The sequence below is a fragment of the Salvia splendens genome, chromosome 12, assembly GCF_004379255.2.
Source record: "Salvia splendens isolate huo1 chromosome 12, SspV2, whole genome shotgun sequence".
In the NCBI taxonomy this organism is placed as follows: Eukaryota; Viridiplantae; Streptophyta; class Magnoliopsida; order Lamiales; family Lamiaceae; genus Salvia; species Salvia splendens.
Genome location: NC_056043.1, coordinates 19,454,686 through 19,462,171, shown reverse-complemented (window position 1 = coordinate 19,462,171; position 7,486 = coordinate 19,454,686). Strand labels below are relative to the sequence as shown.

The 7,486-nt window shown below is 39.1% G+C and overlaps 1 long non-coding RNA gene across 1 annotated transcript; it reads left to right on the top strand.

Moving 5' to 3' along the window:
- Positions 1-4,751: 4,751 nt before the first annotated feature.
- Positions 4,752-6,635, top strand: LOC121757097. The gene is made up of 3 exons (XR_006041163.1): positions 4,752-4,974; positions 6,015-6,078; positions 6,579-6,635. It is a non-coding gene; the product is annotated as an uncharacterized LOC121757097 (long non-coding RNA).
- Positions 6,636-7,486: the final 851 nt, after the last annotated feature.

Sequence of the window (7,486 nt, the reverse complement as noted above, 5' to 3'; positions counted from 1 at the left end):
AATCTAATAGCTCAATAATTAGCTCATCACTATCATAAATATATTCTATGAGTGCTGTAATTTTTAGAACCCCACCAGTCGTGATAAGATATTAGTAAATTATAGATTATATTATTATCATAAATAGGAATAAAACGATGAAAATGGCTGCCTAATAAATTATTCATCATGCTACAGAAAAATACAAATTATACGAAAAAGAGAGGATACATATAGGCCACCGCTTTCCATCAAAGGAACACACACTCGTTGTGTACAAGGTTAGCGGCAAAGTTTAATTTTTTATTTGTGATTTGTAGTACTGCTAAAATACTCCATTAGTTGCCGGTTAATAGAGGTGCTTCTTTTTTGCACGTAAATTAAGAAAAGTATGTTGAATGAATAATGAATAAAGTACAAGAGAATAAAGTAAGAAAAAATTACTTTTGCCAAAAATATAAATAACTCAATTATCTCAGAACTTTCCAAAATAGAAAAATAACTCAACTAAACATGGAATGGAAGAAGTATATGACTGACTTCTCTCAACAATAAATGCGCATACTTTTTATGTAAAGTAAGAGAGAGAATTACTTTTTGCCAAAAATATAAATGACTCAATTATTTTGAAACTTTTTAAAATAGAAAAATAACTCAACTAACATAGAACGGAATGAGTATATGATTGGCTTCTCTCAACAATAATTTCTCATACTTTTCATGTATGGTAACGAAATCTGAAATTTTAATAAGTCAGTATTGAAATTTAAAAATATAATAATAATATTAAAATATTTAATTTTATAATTTAATACTCTTTTTGTTTAAACTAAATTGAGTCGTATTTCTTTCTTAATGTCCCAATTAAGTTGAGTCATTTTCTTTTTTAACAAAAAATAAAACATCGGATCGTTATTTTCTACTTAATTCTTCTCTCCTACTTTTCAACACAAATTCTTAATCTCCATATCCAAAAGTTTTATTAATTGTTCCCCACAACCATTTTCTGAGTTCTCAACGTAAATTTTTCATAAAAACACATAGAAGTTTCAACTCTAGATACACAAAATCGGATGGCATGGATAGTTGGGTTGATACATAACAAAACTCAATCTTGAAATTCTCAACGGGGATGGAGGGTTAAATTGTAAGTACAAAAATAAATGGATTCATCCACAAATTGTACGAGTAGAGTGGTCCACCTCCATAAAAGTATACCTGTCGTCGCGTCACCACTGACGCGGACGCCCACCTCTCTACTTTGTTTTCTTGCATTTGATCACTTATTTTATCTTCAAATTACGTGGATCCAAGAATGTAGAAGAAGCGGTTCATATTAATCTCAAACCTCTAGATTAATTTACACAATATTAGATGTCCATTGTCATGGTTATAAGTTTAGTAAGGCAAATTAAAATGCTGGCAAAATAAGACTGATAAAATGAATCAGTAAAGTTGTCAATTCTTAATTCAATTGATTGAATCTTAAGTGAAATATTATACTATTTTATATATTATTCATTATCTTACTTTATTTATCATGGACAATAACTATTTATTATACTACTTATTATTTTCTTATCGTGGACTATAACTATTTATTATACTACTTATTATTTTCATAAAATAAGTGTAAAAGAGAAATCTCTCGCTTATACTGGTAAGAAGAGAGAAAGAAATATATAAATAAATTTATAGGGTTCCATTTTTGCGAACAAGTGTTCAACAAAAACAAAAAATAATAGTCCATTGGATCCGTTAACTATCAACAATCGAGATATAATGCGAAGAAACTACACTTGAACCGACTTCTTGATTTACATGAAAAGTTTATGTTGTGTGATTGATTGCAGCACGTGTGCGTGGAGCTTAATCAAGCTCGTTGCTCGACTAAAATGGGAGAGTTATGCATGGAGGATTCTGAGCCGTCCGATGCATGTTAGTTAGTTGATGTAAATGCTAGCCGTTGGATTGTCTCGGTTAATTAGAATGTAGTTAGATAAGAAGGACCTAAAACTAGTATAAAAAATACATCTCTGTATCTTCAATCTCGATTGAGTTCATCACTGAAAATTGTGTTCTTGAGATTTAGTAGCTTACAATCCTTATTCTTCAAAATTGATCATCTCAATTGGCGCCGTCTACCGGAACCGATTATTGCCGTTCCCACAATTCTGAGCTAGAGATTGGAGCAGGGTTTCGAAACGCGATCCTTGAAGATGGCAGCTCGACTTGAAGCTGAGAAATTCACCGGCACCAATGATTTCGGGTTATGGAGAATGAAAATGCGAGCAATGTTGACGCAGCAAAGGCTTGCATCGGCTTTGGAAACAAAGCAGAAAGATCCGAAGGAAAAGGGGGTTCTCGATGAGAAGGCTTTGTTGAAGCAAGCCGAGATCAAAGCCAAGGCTCACAGCACGATTGTATTGTGCCTCACCAATAAAGTGTTGCGGGAGGTGGCAAAGGAGACAACGGCTGCGAGCATTCTTGCCTGGTTAGAGGATCTTTATCTCACGAAATCTTTGGCCAACCGGTTATATATGAAGCGTAGGCTATATTCCTATAAATTCTTGGAGAATAGAGGGGTGTTAGAACAGTTAGAAGAGTTTAATAAATCGATAGATGATCTGGAAAGTATTGATGCAGCTATAGGAGATGAGGATAAGGCTATTTAGTTATTAAATGCCCTTCCTAGGTCTTTTGATCAATTGCGTGATGCATTGTTGTATGGGAGAGATAAGGCGATCACCTATGTGGAGGTTCAAACTGCTGTGAGAGCTAAAGAACTCCACAAGGAAAGAATGGGAAATGAGGCTAGCTCTTCTATTGCAGAGAGCCTGAATGTTAAGAAGCATAAGTTCAAGAAGCCATTCAAGAAAGAGTATGATGCTCCCAAGTACATTCAGCATGATCCTCCTAAGCACATCCAGAATAGTGGGGTTGAGAAAAGATCTTGCCATTGGTGCAAGAAACCTAGACATCTAAAGAAGGATTGTTATGCTTGGAAAAAGAAGCAAGCACAATCTGGAGAAAGGCTGGTGAATGCCACTAACAGCTTAGATGAAGAGGGAGATGATCAGATTCTGAATGTGATGGAGAGTGGAATTGGTGGATCTTGGATTATGGATTCGGGCTGTAGCTTCCACATGAGTTCCAACTTGATGTGGTTTCAAGATCTTAGAGAGAGCACTGGATCAGTGATTCTGGACAACAATCAAGTTTGCCAAGTTGAAGGAGTTGGCTCTGTGAAGTTGAAGATGAATGATGGCTGCACAAGAATTCTCACCGATGTCAGGTATATTCCTCAAGTGAAGAGGAATTTGATTTCCCTTGGACTCCTTGAAAGAAAGGGATATGTGTTTGCATCTGCTGAGGGCAGATTGGTGGTTAGCAAAGGGGGAAGGATGGTGATGGAGGCTGAAAGAAGAGGCAGCCTATACTACTTACTGGTAGAAGTGCAGGTTCCTATGGCACAAGTGAACTCAGTGACATTAGATGTGAGATTGTGGCACATGCGGCTAGGCCATCTTGTTGAGGGCAGTATGAAGGAGCTAGTGAGAAAGGGAGCTGTGCAGACACAGCTTGATAAGCAACCACTACAGTGTGAAGAGTGTGTGCTTGGAAAATCAAAGAAACTATCCTTTCCAAAGGGGAAGCATCTATCTACTCAACCATTGGATTATGCCCATAGTGACCTATGGGGGCTTGCCCAAGTCAACTCCATAGGAGGTGGCAGATACTACATGACTATAATTGATGACTTCTCAAGGAAGATCTGGATCTATATTCTCAAAGAGAAGTCAGAGGCATTCAAGAAGTTCTCCAATTGGTGTTCTAAAGTTGAGCTAGAAAAGGGGGCTGTGTTGAAGTGTCTCAGGACACATAATGGTTTGGAGTATTTGTCGAAGGAGTTTGATGATTATTGCAAGAATAAAGACATTAAGCGGCATAGGACGGTCTCCATGAATCCGCAACAAAATTGTGTGGCTGAACGGGCAAATAGAACCATTGTTAAGAGAGTGAGGTGCATGTTGTTTTCAGCTGGTTTGGAGAGAAAATTCTGGGCCGAGGCTGGCTCCATAGCTGTAAAACTTCTGAATATGTGTCCAGCTACAAGCATAGGAGGTGACATTCCTGATTACAGATGGCATGGCTCTCTTGGTGACTATTCCAGATTGAAGGTGTTTGGATGCAGTGCCTATGCTCATGTGAGGCAAGGAAAGTTAGAGGCCAGGGCACTGAGATGCATCATGCTTGGTTACCAAAGTGGAGTGAAATGATACCGGCTATGGTGCATAGAACCTGGTAATGCAAAGATAATAATCAGCAGAGATGTGATCTTTTGGGAGTCAGAGATGCCATTTCTCAAAGATAAAGCCAAAGCTGATCAGAAATCTGGGAATGTTGATTTTGAGGTGGAGCCAATTGGAGCATCACGTGATGTTGAAAATTCTGACAGAGACCAAATGTAACACCCGTACTTTTTAAGTACTAAATTAATATATGTCATGAAATAATTAATAAAATTGGAGTCCAAATGTTTATATAAAAAGGGCTTTGGGCCATGCAAAATAGAAGAACTCTATGGTAAATAAGTAAAGTTTGGGCTTGGTTTATTTATAACAAAATAAATCATTTTGGGCCTATAAATTTCAACAAATAAATAAAGTGTGGGAGCCCAATTCTTTTCCAAACAAATGGGAGCAATCCCAATAATTCTTTTCTTCTTCCTTCTTTCTTTCCCCCTCTCGGCCGAATGCTTCCATGGAGACTCTCCATGTTTCCAACTTCTTAACCTTCCCTCTTCCACCATTAATTCTACCACCCAAGAGTCACACAAGTTAATACATTAGCCCCTTCAATCCTTTTCTCACATTATACTTCACAACAAGAAAAAAAGGAGAGAGGGTGCCGAGAAGTGGAGAGAGCCGAGAGAGAAGGAAGAGACCTTGCTACCATTCTTGCTCCTCCATCACCAAGTTCAATCCTTTTGAGGTATAATCTCTATCAATTCTCCAAAGCATGAATTTTTTTGTATATATTTCATACATTATTTTCATACACCCACCTTCCATAAGGAATTCAACAATCAACATAAATCGAACACCGCCAATCGAACAAACAACATAACTTGAGTGAGACCTTAGCGGTTCGGTTCTAATCGGGGCGGTTCGGGGTTGTTGCGAATGGTTGATGGGGTTGCCGATGACGATTCAGGGCTGTTCGGGTGAAGTGCGGGGCTGATCGGAGTGGTTCAGGGCACCGGCGACTGCAGCGAGCAAAACCGCGACAGCAGCGGCACCTCCCCGGCGACTCCAGCAGCAACCGTCGGCGAGCGGCAGTGACGACGCAGCAGCCGGTGACTCCAGCGAGCGACGCGGCGAGCAACAACGATGGAACAGCTCGACGGCACGGTGCAGTGGCTGTTTAAGCCGGCGGCTTCGACGCAAAAGGGGAGGGGCGACGGGTATTTTAAAACCAGAGAAGAAAGGAGAGAGAAAAGAAGATAGGGAGAAAGAGAGAGAGACGTGTATGTTGGGGAGTTAAGAGAATGGGATTTGGTTTTTTTTGTGGAACTTGGGCCTTTGTTTTTTAGGTTGGGCCATCTTTTAGTTCATTTGGGGCTTTCTAATTTAAATTGGAGATATAAGGTGGAGAAATAATTATGTTGGGCCGATAATTTAATCGTAAAGAATGATTTAATTAAATCCCAGAATATTTTGAAAGGCGAATAATACTATCCCAAGTACGAAATAAATATAATTGCGAAGAGAAATAGTGCGATAATTTAATTATACGCTTAAATAATTTTTGAAAATTTATTCCGACGTCATGGAAAATACAAGGAGCCAACGGAGGAAAGAACGAGCGTAAGCGGCCGACCGGCGTCGCACGCGACGCCTTGGGCGGCCGCCGAATAATAAAAAATGTACGAAAACTAAGAAAAACGAAATAAAAGACTTTAATTAGAGTGCATGCATTCTAAATGTCTGCGTTACCGTGATTGATGTGTACTCTATGTATTTTCTCAAAAGGTGGTTCGCACGCTCGTTAAAGTCGGATCAAGAAGTTTGTTAAGGAAACTACTAAGCTTTCGAGGTGGGATTTATTACTTAAACTCTTTTATTTGAAATTATATGTATATGGTGAGATAAGGGTGGTTTAAATGTTATGTCATGCCGTATTTTATGTTTTGGAATTGCCTATCTGATTGTCTACTAGGATAATGTCCTACTAGACTTTGATGGTTAACGAATTCGGGTCTGACTAGGGAGTGAGTCCCTACTCAGACTAGTGCACTGATGGAGATCGTGAACCGTCCTTTGTGGTCGGCCGGTCCAGTGATCGAGTTTGTGGCCACATTCTCGTTTCACATGATGGTTCAGATATGGTAAATGATGGAGGATGATGATGATGATGGGCTGCATCCATGTTTTACGATGGAAATGATTTTAGTGTTTCTCGGCATTTTTTAAAGTAAAATCCGAGTTTCACTCAATGATGGCTTGACATAACTTTATTAATGAAATGTATTTTGGGCATGAGTTCACTGAGTGCATTAAGTACTCAGCCCCTGCATATGTTTTCCCTATGTGCAGGTTAAGCGTGGACGGGAGACGGAGGATGTTGAGCATTGGACCGAGACCATATTCAATAAACGTTCCGCTTGCTATTGTGTCTTCATACATAGTAGTAGCTAACTCTCAAATGCTTCCGCTACGTCAAGTTTTAGAACTCTGATGTTATCTTTATTCTGTTGGACTATTTTTCCTACGAACTTTGTTGCTTCGTTATTTCAGACTATAATTTGGTAATAAAGTTCATCTTTTGATCTACATATCGTACCCCTTGATTGTTTTTTCCTTTCTTCCCCGCTTCTTTATTCCCCCATTAGTCGCGACTCACCGTACTTTCTATCCTTAGGAAGTGTGGTCGTGACACCAAAAGATGACCACTGATTCTGGGCATTCAATTGCTAGCTCAGATCCACTTGAGAACTGTCAACTTGCAAGAGATAGAGTGAGAAGAAGAAATGTGAAGGCTCCTGCAAGGTTTTCTGATTGTGAAATGCTGTTTTATGCTCTCTGTGTTGCTGAGGAGGTGGAGTACAATGAGCCAGCATCTTACAGAGAAGCAATTAACTCAAAAGAGACAGATAAGTGGATGCTAGCTATGGTGGAGGAAATAGAATCTCTACTTAAAAATGGCACTTGGATACTTGTTGAGAGGGTGGAAGGAAAGAAGGTGGTCAGTTGTAAGTGGATTTACAAGAAGAAGATTGAGTCAGTGGCTGAAGGGGATCACATCAGATTCAAGGCTCGACTAGTGGCCAGGGGATTTACACAAGAACAAGGTGTAGACTTCAATGAGGTATTTTCCCCGGTTGTTAAACATACTTCCATCTGAATATTGCTTGTTGTGGTTGCTAAGAGGGACTGGGAAATGGAGCAACTCGATGTCAAGATCGCTTTCTTACACGGTGAGCTTGAAGAGACCATTTACATGG